The sequence below is a fragment of the Ranitomeya variabilis genome, chromosome 8 (genome assembly GCF_051348905.1).
Source record: "Ranitomeya variabilis isolate aRanVar5 chromosome 8, aRanVar5.hap1, whole genome shotgun sequence".
Lineage (NCBI taxonomy): Eukaryota > Metazoa > Chordata > Amphibia > Anura > Dendrobatidae > Ranitomeya > Ranitomeya variabilis.
Window position 1 is genome coordinate 184958559 of NC_135239.1, and position 19566 is coordinate 184978124.

The 19566-nt window shown below is 47.1% G+C and overlaps 1 protein-coding gene across 1 annotated transcript in view; it reads left to right on the forward strand.

Moving 5' to 3' along the window:
* Positions 1-8349: 8349 nt before the first annotated feature.
* Positions 8350-19566, forward strand: part of TMEM40 (transmembrane protein 40) — a 70461-nt gene continuing 59244 nt past the window's right edge. Inside the window, exon 1 of the mRNA XM_077278235.1 lies at positions 8350-8461. The gene's annotated coding sequence lies outside the window, so the exon portion shown is untranslated. The remainder of the gene's footprint in view (positions 8462-19566) is intronic.

Here is a 19566-nt window from a genome sequence, read left to right on the forward strand (position 1 = left end):
AATCGTAGGCACGCCCCCTGGCTACTATTAGTTGCGTGTTAGGTTCAGCGTCGCGGTCATCTGAGATTCCATCTTCCTAGAGCTAGTCCGTTTTTGCCTGAGTCCCTGCCATTGGGAACCATGACACATGATGTGATGGTATTTGTCTCTTGCATGTGGTATTATTGTTCATTTTTATGCATGTGACTAATTCCCTTAAAATATATATATATATATATATATATATATATATATATATATATATATACCTAAAAAGAGTATTTGGCATTTTAAGAAATGTGTAGTAGGTTAGAGTAGGGCCCTGCCAAAAGAGTCTACCTTGTCGTGGTGACAGCTTAAAATTTATTTTGGCCAAAACAAAAGCTGATGGCTATGTATGTGATATGGTGATGGGAACTGTTAGGGCTCATTTCCACATGCGAGGCACACGTCCGTATCTCGCATGTGGAAACCAAGCTGTGGAGCCGGCACTCCAGAGCGGAGCGTGCGGCCGCATAGGAACACATGGAGCTTCACAGCTCCGCTCCAAAGTGCCGGCGCCAGAGCTTGGTTTCCACATGCGAGATATGGACGTGTGACTCGCATGTGGAAATGAGCCCTTAATGTGAGATTGGTGAGGACGTAGTGCAGAAGTGGAGTTTTTCCAAGAGTGGGTGGTGAGACTGTGGAAGGTTCGAGGAGTGGGGGTGGAATTTGGGTGGAACCTGGGCAGAGTCTCAAGGGGTTCCAAAAATGTTGCCAGTATGGGGCCCTGAAATTCCTGGTGGCAGCCCTGCATCCATAACAGCAGTATATAAAACATTCTATAAAATTATTGATATTACAGCATTCACATTTTATGCACATGAACTACATTTGCAATACACGGTTTTACAGAGAAGAGACAGAACATGTTTGTCCTTGATGCACTCTTACAAGGACAGGGTTTGGGAAACACTGTTCCACATCAGACTCCTCCAACTATGGACTTTGTGCACTGGGCACAGGGCTCGGTCATGGGGAACAGAAAAGGGCCTTCGCAAAAGAGTTCACCCAAAGTTGTCAGCAAATGTCCAAAATGCCCTGTGTTGAAACATTTCCCTTCACTGGAGCCAATAGGTCTAGGCCGACCCCTGAAGAACGAGCCCATCCATAGCATCATCCTTACTCCACCAATCTGTACAGGGGGCACAATGCAGTCAGGTGGGTAAAGTTCTCCTGGAGTCACCAAACCCAGACTCCTCCATCAGACGCCAGATAGAAAAATGTTTCTCCTGAAGAAGAAGAGCGAAACGCACGATTGGGCGGAAGAACACAAGACCGTTATACAGCTGAGCATGTGTTATCAGCTTTTATCTATTTATTCATCTAGTACTTGTTCTACCCTCAAAAAACACAGAACACATATGAGAATAACCGATGGCTAAATGAACCCTGGGTCCTTAGGAACAGAAAAACTGACTTAACCCTTTTATGATCTGGCAATTTTTTAATTTTTTGCTTTTGTTATTTCCTCTCCTTTGATCCAAGCTCAAACTTTAATTTTGAGGGCTACATAGCAGTATGAGGATTTGTTTTGTTTTTGTGGGACGCGTTAAAGTTTTACATGAGAACATTCACTTTACCATACATTGTACTAAAACGGGAAAATATTTCTTAGTGGAACTAAATGGTGAAAAAAATTGCACAATTGTTTTCTGGATGTCGTTTTTGCAGTGTTCATTGTGCAGTGTGGCAATATGATTCCTCAGGTCAGTGTGCCGTCATTACTGGCGCACATAGAAAGCGCCCCCTAGTGTTTACTTTATGCATTGCTGGCTTCAACACGCAGAATTTGTTTTAACCGCTTCTGTTCTCTGTGTTGTCCACTGTAATAATAAGTTTTGCATATATATTTTCCACAGGCTGATGTATCATAGAACACCACTACTATGACTCTGCTGAATAACATACCATCACCTACATTACATTAGTTAATGTGATGAGTCATTAATTACTCCTTTCTTGTTTATTTGCGTCATTTTCATCTTGTTCTTTAATTAAGAAATCTTGTTTTCCTGCTTGTATTATTTCATGTCTGACACAATGAAGAAGCCCAAGCATTTCCTTTATCTAAGTAATAATATACATCTAGTAAACAGGATTACATGGAGAAGAGGACATCCTGCCTTGTGAAGTGAAGCCTTTAAAGGGAACCTGTCAGCAGGATTGTGCTCAGTAACCTACAGACAGTGTCAAGTTGGCGCCGTTATACTGATTACAATGATACCTGGTGATGATATCCATCTTGTGGTTGTTGTTTAATCTTTATTTTTAGTTTTGAGTTAATGATATGCTCGTGCTCCGGTGCGCCCTGTGGGGGGCTTCAAATGGTGCTCTGATTAGGTATTCACCAGTAAGGTTTCTGTGAGGCTGTGGCCTCTGATATAGCTAGGGGGCGCTGTTTGTTCTCCCCAGAATGTGCATGCAGACGGATGAAGTCCATAGGTGTGCATGAGAGTCACGGATTTCCGGTCCGGGTTTTCCATGTGGCTGAAGGCCACAGGTTTGTGTGTGTTTAAAAACCCTGCAGTAAGGGGTATGGGTGTGTCAGGTGTCTGGCCAGGTCAGGCCAGGTGTGCGAGGTGCACGTCAGTGTCAGTCTGGTGTGTGCTGGTCTGCAAAGTGCATGGAGGCCAGCAGAGCCAGCACCCAGGGCTGCTGAATAGCCTGGCACCCGCAGTGTACATAGAGATGCAAGTCGTCCATGGTACTGGTCTCGGATGTGGACAATCCTGTGCCCGGAGGTGGATGTCCTGTGCCCGAAGGAGTCGGATGTGGACAGTCCTGTGCCCGGAGGTGGATGTCCTGTGCCCGAAAGAGGACTAGCATGTGTAATGATTGTAAACAGGTGGATATAGTGCCTGGCTGCTATCCGGAGGATATCCTGAACTGTGTAAGACTGTGTGAGTAAAGAGTCTGTAAAGAGACTGTGATACAGCGATGCAGGACACCCACGAGAACTAGTCAGAGGAGGGCTGGCGTGTGTAGTGTCTGCAACATATGAGGCTGTGTGTATGGAGATGTATAGAGACTGTGAGATGGCGTGCGGTCACCCAGGGAAACTGGACAAGGGAAGCCTGGCCTGTTTAGTGACCGCAAATCTAAAGTCATGTGATGTATTGCTTTGAACTGGTGTAAACTGATCACTGATATTATCCACTAAAGTTATAAGCAATTATGTGAAGTGGACTTTAATGCTGTGAAGAAACACATTAAAAGAGAATTTTGTGTTTGAATTTATGGGTCACTGCTTCTTCACTGCGTACGAAGCTACTGCAGCTTTACACTTCTGACAGGTCACTGATCCCTCACTCAAATAAATAAGGCCGCACACTGTAGCGCAAAACCTGCAAACATGAAACATGAAAGGTGAATTGCATTACTGCACTAGAAATATGAAAAATTGAGAAAGTTTAGTGCATAAATTGGCCAATTTATGTGTACCTTGTAGCCACGATAAGGCATTTCTCATATACAAGGGCCTAGCAATGTCTTTCCTCTCTGAGAATAAAGTCTTCATCTGAATGGGATATTAATTTTTCACTCACAATTGCTCATTTTGCCTTTCTACCCAGATAATTGTGCTAATTTCCCTGCATTAGAACTACAATTCTACATTACTGCAAAGTCCCTGGCAGGAGGAGGAGCAGAGCATTTGAATCAGCAGTTGAAGAGGGTGATGAAAAATGCAGGGAAAAGAGAAGAATTATATGGGTAGAAAGGCAAAATGAGCAATTGTACGTACAAAGTGCTGTATAATATGATGATTGCACTTTATTTAGAGGATTACAAATTTGATGGGAGTGTTTTTTTTAAAGAAACACAAATTATTTGGGCTTATACCTGTATATGTGCAGTGGCATACCCTCAATGGCGGTAGGAATTGCGGCTGCTATGGGGCCTGTATGCCGGAATGCCAAAACAGCTGAAAGCATTGTATCAGAGCAACAGGGGAACGAGGAGGAGAGGTGAGTATTGCATTTTATTTAAAATCAGTGAATACATTGCTGTGGCTAGAATTCTATATGGAGGTCTGTGTGGGTACGTTATATTGTATGGAGGACTGTTAGGGTTCATTATATTATATGGATGGCTATGGGGTGTATTATGCTATATGGAGGACTCTTATACTCTTATACTGTAGGGAGGACTTTAGGGAGTGCATTATACCATATTGAGGACTATGGGGAATACATTTTAATATATGAAGCACCACTGGGAGTGCATTATACTATATGGAGGACTATGGCAAGTGCATTATACTATAAGGAGGACTATGGAGAGTTCATTATACTATATGGAGGACTATGGGAAGTGCATTATACTATATGGAGGACTATGGGTAGTGCATTATACTATATGGAGAACTATGGAAAGTGCATTATTCTATATGGAATACTATGGGGAGTGTATTGCACTATATGGAGGACTATGAGGAGTGCATTATGCTATATGGAGGACTGTTATGAGCTGGTGGTTTAGGAGCAACATGGGACGTGCTCTGGAGGAGGTGGTACCTGTACTGACCGCAGTTCCTGAGCTTAACACAACACTAGAAGTAGCTGTGGGATGTTCCTGTCACTCCCTAGACACCTCGTCACAGCCGGAGGACTAAATACCCCTAAAGATAGAAACAGGAAAGCTATCTTGCCTCAGAGAAAATCCCCAAAGGATAGGACAGCCCCCCACAAATATTGACTGTGAGTGGAGAGGGAAATGACATACGCAGAATGAAACCAGGATGTAGCAAAGGAGGCCAGTCTAACTAGATAAATAGAACAGGAAAGAATACTGTGCGGTCAGTATTAAAAACTAGAAAAATCCACTACAGAGTTTACAAAAATCTCCACACCTGACTAAAGGTGTGGAGGGTAAATCTGCTTCCCAGAGCTTCCAGCTTAACTGAATAAATCCATACTGACAAGCTGGACTAGAAAAAAACATAGAAAGTGCAGAAAGATTAAGTCCACAACAAGTGGACTGCAAAAGAACAAAGCAAGGACTTATCTTTGCTGAACTGGTCAGAATATCAGGGAAATCCAAGCAGAGATGTGAATCCAACCAGGAACCATTGACTACTGGCACAGGCTGAAGGATAGAACCAGGCTAAATAGTCGAGCCAGAAAGAAAATCAGTGGAAGCAGCTGCTGACTACTAAATCCAAGGAGCAGCAGTACCACTTAAAACCACCGGAGGGAGCCCAAGAGCAGAACACGCAAAAATGCCACTTACAACCACCGGAGGGAGCCCAAGAGCGGAATTCACAACAGTACCCCCCCTTGAGGAGGGGTCACCGAACCCTCACCAGAGCCCCCAGGCCGATCAGGACGAGCCAAGTGAAAAGCACGAACCAAATCGGCGGCATGGACATCGAAGGCAACAGCCCAAGAATTATCCTCCTGGCCATAACCCTTCCACTTGACAAGATACTGAAGCCTCCGCCTCGAAAAACGAGAATCCAAAATTTTCTCCACCACATATTCCAACTCCCCATCAACCAACACCGGGGCAGGAGGATCAACAGAGGGAACAACGGGCACCACATATCTCCGCAACAAAGATCTATGGAAAACATTATGGATGGGAAAAGAGGCTGGAAGGGCCAAACGAAAAGATACCGGATTGATAATCTCAGAAATTTTATAAGGACCAATAAACTGAGGCTTGAACTTAGGGGAAGAAACCTTCATAGGAACATGACGGGAAGACAACCAGACTAAATCCCCCACCCGAAGCCGGGGACCAACACACCGACGGCGGTTAGCAAAACGTTAAGCCTTTTCCTGAGACAACGTCAAATTGTCTACCACATGAGTCCAAATCTGCTGTAACCTGTCCATTACAGAATCCACACCAGGACAATCAGACGGCTCAACTTGCCCCGAAGAAAAACGAGGATGAAATTACAAAAGAAAGGCGAAACCAAAGTAGCCGAACTAGCCCGATTATTAAGGGCAAACTCGGCCAACGGCAAGAAAGCCACCCAATCATCCTGGTCAGCAGACACAAAGCATCTCAAATAGGTTTCCAAGGTCTGATTAGTTCGCTCAGGTTGGCCATTTGTCTGAGGATGAAATGCCGAAGAAAAAGACAAATCAATGCCCATCCTAGCACAAAAGGCCCGCCAAAACCTAGAATCAAACCCTGAACATCCATGCCAGCGCCAACATCCTGAACCACCCAGAGATTAAGAGGAAAAAAAAGACAAAACAGACTGCAGAAAAAAAAAATGGCTCAGAACTTCCTTTTCCTTCTTTTGAGATGCATTTAATTCATTTTTGGCCAGTAGTACTGTTATGAGCTGGTGGTTTAGGAGCAACATGGGATGTGCTCTGGAGGAGGTGGTACCTGTACTGACCGCAGTTCCTGAGCTTAACACAACACTAGAAGTAGCTGTGGGATGTTCCTGTCACTCCCTAGACACCTCGTCACAGCCGGAGGACTAACTACCCCTAAAGATAGAAACAGGAAAGCTATCTTGTCTCAGAGAAAATCCCCAAAGGATAGGACAGCCCCCCACAAATATTGACTGTGAGTGGAGAGGAAAATGACATACGCAGAATGAAACCAGGATGTAGCAAAGGAGGCCAGTCTAACTAGATAAATAGAACAGGAAAGAATACTGTGCGGTCAGTATTAAAAACTAGAAAAATCCACCACAGAGTTTACAAAAATCTCCACACCTGACTAAAGGTGTGGAGGGTAAATCTGCTTCCCAGAGCTTCCAGCTTAACTGAATAAATCCATACTGACAAGCTGGACTAGAAAAAAACATAGAAAGTGCAGAAAGATTAAGTCCACAACAAGTGGACTGCAAAAGAACAAAGCAAGGACTTATCTTTGCTGAACTGGTCAGAATATCAGGGAAATCCAAGCAGAGATGTGAATCCAACCAGGAACCATTGACTACTGACACAGGCTGAAGGATAGAACCAGGCTAAATAGTCGAGCCAGAAAGAAAATCAGTGGAAGCAGCTGCTGACTACTAAATCCAAGGAGCAGCAGTACCACTTAAAACCACCGGAGGGAGCCCAAGAGCAGAACTCGCAAAAATGCCACTTACAACCATCGGAGGGAGCCCAAGAGCGGAATTTACAACAGAGGACTATGGCAAGTGCATTATACTATAAGGAGGACTATGGAGAGTTCATTATACTATATAGAAGGCAATGTGGGAACTGTCACACTATATGGAGGGCTATGGGGGTGCCAGTATAATATTTGGAGGGCTATGTGAAAACCATTAAAATATTTGGAGGGCTATGTGTAGGCCATTATACTGTATGCAAGCAATTATACAGTGTTAACGTTTGTGTGTATTCCATCGTACTGTGTGGAGGGCTATGTGGGGGCCATTATACTGTTTAGAGGGCTAGTGCAGGCCATTATGCCGTAGGGGAGGTATGAGGGCCATTATACTGCAGGGATCGTGGTGCGGGGGTCACAGTTGGGGGATCTTAGTGTGTTGGGGTTACCATACTTTGCTGGGAGAATTGAGGTGGGGTAGAGTAGGGTCATCATACTGTGCATATGGAGGGTACTGTGAAGGAATTCACTATGGGGGTATCATGCAGTGTTTGTAGGGCATTTTTTGTGGCATCATACTTTATGGGTACAATAAAAGGGGAATCCAGCGCTTCGGTAAAAGAAGAAAGTATGTTGTAAAGGCTGAAAAGTTGTGATATATGCTTTTCTGTGACCCTGCCGAATATATATTTTTTTTTTATTTGGGGGGGGGGGGAGTGTGGGAGCCCAATTAAAACTTTTGCTATGGGACAACATGATTTCTCTGTACACCCCGACATATGTGCTCTTCTGTGCATCTATTTTGTTTGGCTGTAAGAGAAAATTATGATTTTCAAACCTGTTCGGACATGATGCGTCATTATCATAAGCCGGTCTGGTCACATTTTTGCAAAACTATGATTCAGAGTCCAGAATAAGCTCTCCCCACCCAAACCTGGTTATTTCTAGACTTTTAGTATTTGTTATCAATATTTCTGTGTTATTCCTAATAAAACCCCAATTTTTGCATTTCTTAAGTGTATAAAGAGTTCATTGTCTTTTTTTTTGGACTGGGTCAAAATTTAAATGATAAAATTCAACACTTGCCTTAGGATAAAATCTGATAACAGTTAGTGAAGGTCACTGGCTGATTACGCTTCCAGATTTTGGTGGTGGATTCCATACAAGTGCTGCATAGGTACTAAGTTTTCTGAATAGACTAATGTGTTATTTCCTTTTCCACAACAATAAAATTTTATAATTTATTATGACCGTTTGCAGACGAATGCAGAGCCGGTTGGTCTAGCTTGGAGTCACTCTGCAGCTTCCTATAATGTGACATCACTGGAGCAGTGAGTAAGAAGCGGAAGGTGGAAGAAGCAGGCAGACAGTGAGCAGACAATTCTTCATATCAAAACTTCTCTCCTTCTCACAGGTAGGTGCTATAGTAAATTCCAGGGATGAAGGCGTTTTATACCAATTTCTGTGCATTCTATTGATGTATTTTATGTAATGTAACATGAAAACGTTAATATTTACAGAGTGTATTGTTGTTGGAATTTTAAGGAAGTATTTACTTTCTATCAGCCTCTCATAACTTCCTGAAAATAATGAAATATTGGTGATTCCTGCTTACGTTAATTAAGCAAAGTTTTTCCAAGTTGCATTAGAGGAAAAAGTAAAATGTCAGAGTGGGCAGCAATCAGCCTCTGTGTAACTGTATGTGGAATAGTTACTGTGTGGATGCATTTATTGGCATTATATACATGTGGATAGATAGATGGATGGAGGTATAGATAGATAATAGATAAATAGATAGATAAAATGATACAATGAAAAAATGAGGCACCATACATCTGTTAAAAGCTGAAGTTGAAAAGAGGATGGCTTCTACAAATGGATAATGACCCTAAACACAAGTCAAAATCCACAATAGATGACCTCAAAAGGAGCAAGATTAAGGTTTTACAATGGCCCTCACAGTCTCCTGATCTGAACGTCATTGAAAATCTGTGGCTGGACCTCAAAATAGCAGAGGATACAAGACGACCCAGGAAAGTCACAGAACTGGAAGAATTTACCAAGGAAGTGTCGGGGTCGTAACGACAATATACCCTCATTCACCAGTCATTCCAAATTAAACTATAAGCATGTGGTACCGGGTAAGAATGAGTCAGACAGGTAGCTGGTTCAATCTTAGTGCATGCTCGTGGATCCACACACATGTGTGTAACCGTCACAGCAACTGAACTTTATTTTAGAATACTATATTGAGTGTTAGGGGAAGGCGTGCATTAGGCGGGGTTTAAGCTAGCATTCAGTCTTTCTGATTTGTTCTGACGTCTCCCGGTGAATTCCTCCTCTTCTTTCACATTCCTAAGTTTCGATTTCCAAAGAAATGACTCTTAACCCTTCGGTCACTAAACTGAAACGAAACTGAACACTGGCAGCCATCTTTAAATACAGTTACATTTGCATTAGCAGATAGGAAAAACTTATTGTTTTACAGTATAAGATATAAAAGTACAAAAAGTATATAAGGAAATATATTTTCACCTTGACAGAAGAATGGATGAAAATCCCTCAAACAAGAATTGAAAGACTCTTCTCTGGTTACAGAAAGCATTTACAAGCTGTGATACTTTCAAAACGGGGCGCTACTAGGTACTAACCATGCAGAGTGCCCAAACTTTTGAGTCAGACCATTTTCACTTTTGTAGTTTTGAAAATGTAAAAGATGAAAAAAAAAAAAATATATATATATATATATATATATATATATATATATATATATATATATATACAGTATATATATATATATATATATACAATTGTCTAAGGGTTTTTCTGTCTGTCCTGGAAATCCCGCGTCTCTGATTGGTCGAGGCCGCCAGGCCTCGACCAATCAGCGACGGGCACAGTATCGACGTAGAAATCCCGCGTCTCTGATTGGTCAGCGACGGGCACAGTATCGACGTAGATGTCATAATGGAAATCCCGCATCTCTGATTGGTCGAGGCCGCCAGGCCTCGACCAATCAGCGACGGGCACAGTATCGACGTAGAAATCCCGCGTCTCTGATTGGTCAGCGACGGGCACAGTATCGATGTAGATGTCATAATGGTTGCCATGGCGACGAAGATGTCATAAAGGTTGCCTCGACCAATCAGCGACGGGCACAGTCTGCCGCAAATTCTGGAATCATCATTGTCCATATACTACGGGGACATGCATATTCTAGAATACCCGATGCGTTAGAATCGGGCCACAATCTAGTATATATATATATAATATATTTGCCTAACATGCGAAGGAAATGTGTCATCTTTAACTTTAGGCCTTTTAGAGATCGTTTCCTCTTCAACTTAACTGTTCACAATTACAGTAATTTTGAACAGAAATTTTTGACTTTTAAATGCCACTGTAGGTAGATAGATAAAAAGATAGATAGATATACAAAGGAAACACAACAGCACTCTGTATGAGACAAGATATTACTCTGTAAGATATACTTACAAAAAATTAAGGTTCTTAGCACATAAATTGGCCTATTCTTGTATGCCCATCAACCACAGCAAGGTGACCTCCCTTTGATCAGTCCTATCCTATTGTACTTGGCACTCTTGGGCTAGGAGGCTACAGTTAAATGGACAAGCATAGCCCGGGAGAGACATGTTTGTCCATTTAACTGTAGCCTCATAGCCTAAAAGTGCCATGAACAGTAGGATAGGACCAATCAGAGCGAGATCACCTTGCTGTGGATGATGGGCATGAATGAATTGGTAAATTTCCTTCCTTTTTTGTAAGTACATCTTACAGATTAGTAACATAGTTTAGATTTAATGTTTTCATTGTTTACTCATATCTTGTATCTTGGCTCATATAGAGGCTGCTGTGTTTCCTTGTTATATATGTTGCAGTCATCGCAGCTTGCACCTGCTCACACTTAGGAGGTGCTAGTCAGGTTTTCCTTTAGATAAATAGATGTTCGTGGAGCTGTAATGTTCTCCTCTGTATGGGTTCCAGGTGTTGGACCCTCACTGATGTTTTATTGATGATCTACTCTATGGATTAATTAGCAATAAGCCCCAAACAAGTCCTTTAAGGTTGCTTTTAGACATGAGCAAATATCTTAGGCTCCCTCCTTATTCGGCAAGCTATAGCGCTTACCAAAGAAGCTGCAGCGGGAACCTGGATGCCTGAAGCGCTCCCGATAATCAGCTGTTCGGCGCCTCAGCTGCATATGTCGCGGCTGTGTGACAGTCACAAGAAACATGCTCTCCATACAGGCTCTCCATGTGGAGCGCCCCCACTGCCGCAGGGCCGAGGGGTACCCGGTACCGGGCCTCTCTGTCTCAGTTCTGGGGTTGTCACGGTGGCTAGACCCGGCCCGTGACCCTGCTGAGGGGCGTCCAATGAAGATGGAGAGTGATGCTGTTGTGGTGTGGTGCCGGTCGCAGTAAATAACAAGCACCCCAGGTTGCAGTCTCTTTACCTCTTTACTGAAGGTTTGGAGGTACTCAATCCAGAGCACTGTTAACAGGGCTGGCTGAGACCGGCCGGTCCAACGGCACATCCGGAGTTCCCTTTGCAGGTGGGAATCAGTGTCTACCTTCTAGCGCCTGTGTGTTGTAGTCCTTCCCTGCTGAGCACCCCAGGATAGTCTTCACAACTGATTCTGTCTGTCTCTGATGTTCATTCTCTCCGTCCCCCAGATGATATGGTTAGAACGCACCCGTATGACGGGGTAGGCCTGGAGTTCTTCCGGGACTCTAGAGTCGCCCCTCTCCCACAGCTGCCTCCGTTGTCTGCGTAGGTTTTTAAGTGAGACAGCCAACCTATAATTGGCTGTCCTGCCGTGGTTTGAAGTAATGCTTAAAGTCTCTTACTTTCTCGGCGTTCCGGCCACCGACTGTTTGCGCCTCAGAAGGATGTTGCCTCGATCTTACAGCATGACTCCTTCTGGTCCTATCGCCTCTTTGCTGTATTCCCGTTTTCTCACTTTTTGTCCTTTCTTAGGAATCTGTTAGGATCCCATCCCTGACAGGTCCTCTCTCTAGCTCTTCTCAGTTACTTCTCCCTGTCTTCCTGTCCAACCCCCAGTTTTACCAGAGCGTGAGGAGTGGCCAACTAGATAGAACCACTCCCCCTGGTGGCCGGAGTGTGAAGTGTAGTGTGAGTGTTGCCTGGTCAGGTGAACCCCTTTAGTGCAATCAGACGTAACATCACTCCCCCTGGTGGCAGAGCGACATTACTGCAACGACCAGGACTCTGGGGCGCTACACTCCCCCCCCCGGTTAAATCCAGTACTCCCGGACTGGGAAAACAAGAACAACAATACATGTTAACAGAAAACACACCAAATTTTGAAATATCATAAACAATTAAACATAACAGTGCTTCCCTTTACGGGAGGTGAGGACTCTTGAACATTGTGAAAGTTAGGTCATGCACAGTTTATGACTCTCAGTTCAGTGGTTTGAAGCAGCGGGGACCCCGGGTAAACAAAGGGGTCCCCTTCTAGAAGTTTTTGGAGCAATCACTGTCCATTACTCTGTTGTCCATTTTAAAACCTGTAACAAAAGATATGCACACAAACATTTTCAACTAAATAGCAGCCCTCATTAATACCTCCAAGTTTTGTAGCGGAGGGGAGTTTGATTCTGAGTGCTGCGTGTGGACCTTCGCAGCGCAGGGGTCGCTATTGACCTAACAGGGCCCGCTATGCTTGCTACCGCTGGTGTAGTGCACTGTCTTCTAGCTACGCTTCTAGTGAGTCTGGGTAGCACTGGCAGGCTGGAGCTCTCAGAGCTGCTGTTACCAACAGTGGGTACGGCAGGTTCGCCAATAGCAGAGGGAGGACTTGCCGGTTCAACGATTGGCATGGCTTCTTCGGGCGGGATCTGCTGAGGTTGCGGGTCCGGACGATCTGGCACCACCGTTAGTTCTAGTGGATCCGGTTGATGGAACGTTAGGACAGGTACCACGATGGCCTGATTTATCTGAGTCCAGGACTGGGGAAAATCGCCAAGAACAGTGTGTATCATCTTCTCTTCTACAGGTGGGGAGGTTCTTGGATCTGTTTCCCTCTCTCTCAAATTATCAGGGCATACTTTAAGGTGGTCTCTGGATATGACCGTTGAGGTTTCTCCCCCATCTTTGCTGATGAGACAGACCTTAGTATTGTCAATATCAGACGGCAGGATGGTATACAGTTCCGCTTCCCATTGGTCGTCAAGCTTGTGTAGCCTTCTCTTCCGCTTGAGTACTTGCTCACCAGGTGGCAAGGGAATCGCAGGAGCATGCTGGTTGTAGTCCCTTTCCTGTTTTTGCCTGGCCTGAGCGAGGCTTCTTTCCATGCACTCCTGTACCTTGCGGTACCTTTGCTGCCTCTCTGTATCCCAATCGGCATCCGGTGAGGTATCTTCAAGGGTTAGGACCCCCATGTCCAGATCAACAGGTAACTTGCTAGACCTTCCTCGCATCAAATATGCTGGAGTGCAGTTGGTGGAATTTACTGGGATGTGATTGTATATGTCCACCAAGTCAGGCAACTTTGTTGGCCACAGGTTCCGTTCCTCTACGGGCAGGGTCTTTAGTAAGTCGATCACCACTTGGTTCATCTTTTCGCACATCCCATTGGTTTGAGGATGGTACGGTGTGGTTCTGATCTTCTTACACCCGTACAGTTGGCAGAACTCTTGGAACACTTCCGCTTCGAATGCTGGTCCCTGATCGGTCAGTACCTTCTCCGGGTAGCCATGGGGCCTACAAAAGTACTGCTGGAAGGCCTTGGCGGCCGTCCTGGCCGTTAGATCCTTGACAGGTACAACCACCAACCATCTGGAGTAGTGATCTACGATGGTAAGAGCGTAGACATAGCCTGACCGGCTAGGTGTCAGCTTCACATGATCCAGCGCGACCAGTTCGAGCGGCCATTTGGTGATGATAGGCCGCAGGGGAGCCCGTTGGCTGCCACGGTCCTTCCTGCGTAGGCTACATGGACCGCACTCCCGACACCACTTCTCAATGGCTCTCTTCATGCCAATCCAATAGAACCTCCCTCGGAGTAGCCTCTCTAGCTTCCTCCATCTGAAGTGTCCGGCTCCATCGTGGTAGGCTCCCAGAACCATGGGCGCATCTCACCTTGGCACCACTATCTGCCATACCAATTCATGAGTTCGTGGGTCGATGCTCCTTCGGCACAGCTTGCCATCATGGATAAACAGTTTGCTTCTCCCCTTCCACAGCTGCCGTGTCTCCTGCGGGTCATCGGAGCCGGGATGCAACCCTGCCTGCGTCAGGAGCTCGTTCACCCGACGGACTGCGGGGTCACCATCCTGGGTCTCCGCCCATCCGTGATGGGGCAGGGGATTCAGCGTGGCATCCTGTTGGTTCTTGTGCCTATTCTTCACATGATGGGAGTGCTGAGCAGCTTTGGGGCGATGGAATGCAGGCAGCTCTACCTCTTCAAGTGCCTCCGGGTCCTCCCCCGTTTCTGGCAAATTGGGCATTCGAGACAAGGCATTGGCATTCGCATTCTTGCGTCCTGCCCGGTACTTGATGGTGAAGTCGTAGTTGGACAGCCGAGCCATCCACCGCTGTTACAAGGCCCCGAGTTTGGCGGTATCCAAGTGCGTCAGCGGATTGTTATACGTGAAGACGGGGAATTTCGCCGAGGCCAGGTAGTGTTTGAACCTCTCAGTCACTGCCCAGACGTTGGCAAGGAATTCCAGCTTAAAGGAACTGTAGTTGTCAGGGTTCCTTTCCGTGGGATGAAGCTTCCTGCTGGCATAAGCGATTACCCTCTCCTTGCCTTTCTGGACCTGGGACAGCACGGCCCCCAATCCTACATTGCTGGCATCCGTATACAGCACAAACGGTTGGTCGTATTCAGGGTAGACCAGTACCTCTTCTCCCGTCAGTGCCGACTTCAAGCAAGTGAAGGATCCTTCCAGCCCCTCGTTCCAATCAAATGGGGTGTTCTTCCCCTTGGTCTTCTTTGATTGGCCCACCAACAGGTCTTGCAAGGGCGCGGCCTTCTTGGTGAAGTCCTTATTGAACCTCCGGTAATAGCCTACCAGCCCGAGGAACTGTCGGACTTCGTGGAGGTTGCTGGGCTTCGGCCAGTCCTGGATCACCGTGACCTTGTCGGGGTCTGGGGCCACTCCTTCAGCGCTCACCACATGGCCCAGGTACTGCACTTTGGGTTTCAGCAGATGACATTTGGACGGTTTCACCTTTAAGCCAAAGTTGGACAGGGCTTCAAACACCTCAGCCAGGTGTTTCAGATGGTCTTCGTAGGTCTTAGAGAAGACAATGACATCATCCAAATACAGCAGTACGGTTTCAAAGTTCTTGTGCCCCAGACAGCACTCCATCATCCTCTGGAACATCCCCGGGGCATTGCACAATCCGAAGGGCATGTAGTTGAATTCGCAGAGACCCATCGGTGTCGTGAAGGCCGTCTTCTCTTTGTCTGCCTCCGCCACGGGAACCTGCCAGTACCCACTGGTGAGATCTAAGGTAGAGAAGTAGTTAGCAGATTTTAAGGCAGCCAGAGACTCCTCTATCCTGGGCAGTGGGTATGCATCCTTATGTGTAATGCGATTCAACTGCCTGTAATCAACGCACATCCTCATTGTGCCATCTTTCTTTTTAACAAGGACTAATGGAGCTGCCCAGGGGCTACAACTGTCTCTCGCCACCCCAGCCTCCTTCATTTCTCGCAACATGTCCTTGGCACACTGGTAATGAGCTGGGGGTACAGGGCGGTATCTCTCTTTTATGGGCCGGTGATCTCCCGTGGGGATATGATGTTGGATCCCCTTCACCTGTCCAAAATCTAAGGGGTGTTTGCTAAATACCCGCTCGTACTCTTGAACCACCCTGTAGGCCCCCTGTTTCTGATGGGATGGGGTGGAGTCAGTGCCCACATGCAATTCCCGACACCAATCTTTCGAGTGCCCTGCAGAACCGTTGTCCTCCGCCAGGTTAGACGGGGCCAAGGGTCCAGGTGTCTGTATCACACTATTATTGACAGAGAACAGTTTGGCAAGCGTGGCATACTTGGTGAGGTGGACCTCTTCCTCCCCACAATTAAGGACACGTACGGGCACCCTCCCCTGGCGGACGTCGACCACCCCCCTGGCTGTCAGGAGAGTAGGCCTATTGTCTGAATACACGGGTTCTACCAGGGCCTGGTAGTCCTTTCCACGGAGGCCTATGGCTGCCCGACACCATATTAACATCTCACTCCTGGCGGGTATCGCAATAGGGTTTGAATCACTCACAGTGACACGACCAATTTCACCACCAGTCAGCTCTACCTGCTGTCTCTGCATCAGAGCTCTGATTTCTTTTTGCAGGGCGCGTTGTTCACTGTAGCCAGCGGTTTCTGCTACCTGTTGTAACAAGACAATAACTTCTGCAAGACAATTTTCTATAACATTGGTACCGATGGTCATCATGGGATTACATTCACGGCGGTCAATATCAACAATTACAATCCCCTGGGCCTTCAATTCCACCCAGCCCACCTTGATGGTGACCTCTTTATATCCCACTTGTGGCAACGGCTGACCGTTACTCGCTATGATGGTGAAATCGTCATCGGGGCCACGAGTAATATCGGTGTCCTCCCAATACCGTTTATAAAGCACGTAAGGCATAGTCGTCACCTGAGAACTGGTGTCCAGCAGAGTGTTCATGGGGATACCGTCGATCACAACAGGAAGAACTGGTCGCGCTCCAACGTATTTGGCTCTCCAATGCTGCGGGCCTGATCGTCCTACTCCTGGGGGTTGGCCCTTTGCCCCTGGGGTTGCTCGTTTAAAGGACAGTACCTTGCAAGGTGGCCCACCTGGTGACATCGGCGGCAGATGGGTCGTCCGTCCCGATGGAAGCGATCGTCGTCCCGGCCTCTGGTCGGCGGAGTCCTCCTCTGTCGCATCCAGGGGACAACTTCTGGTCTGGAGGCCAGCTGGATCTTCTCCTTGGGGGCCTCCTGTAGGGACTGTACCGTCCGGGCTAGGGCAGCAACGCTCTTGGTCAGCTCCTGCATCTGGAGGCGGAGTCCTGCAGGGGAGTCGTCCTCTAGGCTCTGGGCGTCGGCCTCGGCGGCGACTGGGGCATCTGACGCCACCTCCTGGTGGTATGTAAGAGCGGGACGCCTGGGTGGTATTGCGCGGCTGGGTTGTCGCTCCTGCAGCGCCTGGATAGCTTTATCCTTGAATTGCGCAAAAGTCAAGTCTGGATTCTGCATGGCCAGGAAGTGTAATTGGCCCCTTTGGTGACTGCACAGGAGCCCCTCAATGAACCGCTCTTTCAGGAGTTTATCCTCATCTTGCATGCTGCCGGGGTCACTCTGCTTAATGGCCCGCAGCGCCTCCTGGAGATTAAGGGCATAGTCCCGTAAGCTATCCTGCGGTCTCTGTTTGCATCCATAGAAAGTCAATTTAATTTCTGTAGCAGTACGGGTGTCAAAGGTGGCTTTAAGCTTTGCAAAAACCTGCTGTGCCGTTCCCTTATCCGCGGCGGGCCAGGACTTCACTTCTCTCAGAGCCGCCCCAAAGAGTTGGCCGATTATCATATGAACCTTCTGAGGCTCTGTCAGGGGATAGAACTCGAGCAGACTGCAGATCCCTTCTTTAAAGTCAGTGAATGTATGCGACTCCCCGGAGTATCGTGGGAGCCAGGCCGCTCCGGGCAGGTACGGCATAGAGAAGGGCATTATGGCCTTTGTGGTAGCGGCAGCGTCCGACTGGCTGAGGGGGGCAGTGGGTTCTGCGGCAACCGGTGGTGGTATTAGGGCCATGGCTACGTCCGCTGCGGGGACCGGAGCTGCCCCTGCGTCCACGGCTGCGACCGCCGCCTCCGCTCCTCCCGACTCGGACATGGCTGTCCCTTCCTCCCACTAACCTGCTGGAGGTTGGAGTTCCTCTTCCGGAGTTGGCACTTTACCGCGCTTTCTTGTCCCGCGCTTCTTTTGACCGAGTCCGCCCACGAAGCTAAGGCTCCTCCCTCCGTGCGCGGCAATGGCGAATTGTGGCGGGAGCTCTTGGCGGCAATCAGCAATTCACAGTCCAAGTATAATAAATCACAGTTCCAAGGCGCACATGACCTGATTCTTCAGGCTTAAGTAGATCCTGTTCGTGACACCAAGTTGGAGCACCCCCACTGCCGCAGGGCCGAGGGGTACCCGGTACCGGGCCTCTCTGTCTCAGTTCTGGGGTTGTCACGGTGGCTAGACCCCGCCCGTGACCCTGCTGAGGGGCGTCCAATGAAGGTGGAGAGTGATGCTGTTGTGGTGTGGTGCCGGTCGCAGTAAATAACAAGGACACCAGGTTGCAGTCTCTTTACCTCTTTACTGAAGGTTTGGGGGTACTCAATCCAGAGCACTGTTAACAGGGCTGGCTGAGACCGGCCGGTCCAACGGCACATCCGGAGTTCCCTTTGCAGGTGGGAATCAGTGTCTACCTTCTAGCGCCTGTGTGTTGTAGTCCTTCCCTGCTTAGCACCCCAGGATAGTCCTCACAACTGATTCTGTCTGTCTCTGATGTTCGTTCTCTCCGTCCCCCAGATGATATGGTTAGGACGCACCCATATGACGGGGTAGGCCTGGAGTTCTTTCGGGACTCTAGAGTCGCCCCTCTCCCACAGCTGCCTCCGTTGTCTGCGTAGGTGTTTAAGTGAGACAGCCAACCTATAATTGGCTGTCCTGCCGTGGTTTGAAGTAATGCTTAAAGTCTCTTACTTTCTCGGCGTTCCGGCCACCGACTGTTTGCGCCTCAGAAGGATGTTGCCTCGATCTTACAGCACGACTCCTTCTGGTCCTATCGCCTCTTTGCTGTATTCCCGTTTTCTCACTTTTTGTCCTTTCTTAGGAATCTGTCAGGATCCCATCCCTGACAGGTCCTCTCTCTAGCTCTTCTCACTTACTTCTCCCTGTCTTCCTGTCCAACCCCCAGTTTTACCAGAGCGTGAGGAGTGGCCTACTAGATAGAACCACTCCCCCTGGTGGCCGGAGTGTGAAGTGTAGTGTGAGTGTTACCTGGTCAGGTGAACTCCTTTAGTGCAATCAGACGTAACATCACTCCCCCTGGTGGCAGAGCGACATTACTGCAACGACCAGGACTCTGGGGCGCTGCACATGCATGAGTAGTGACTGTCACAGCCGCGACACATGCAGCTGCTGTGCCGAACAGCTGATTACAAAGGTTTGCAAAAAAAATTTTTTCAAGAGCTGTTTTGGTTATTCCACGTAATCTTTATGTTTTTAAGTGCGCTGAATCCGAAAATGACCTCCGTTTTGTCATAGGACATCACGTTTTCTGACAATATAAGTAACTATGTTAAATAAGACAATACCTCAAAATAAATGAAAATAGACTCATAAAATTAATTTTTTATTACAAATGTTTCATGAAAATCATTTTCTAACTGCAATGAGCTCACTAACACACACTAAAATCGATTCTTCTTCCCTGTGAGGCTTCTCTTGGTACATTTACGCTTGTGAGTAGCATCTGGAATGTCTCT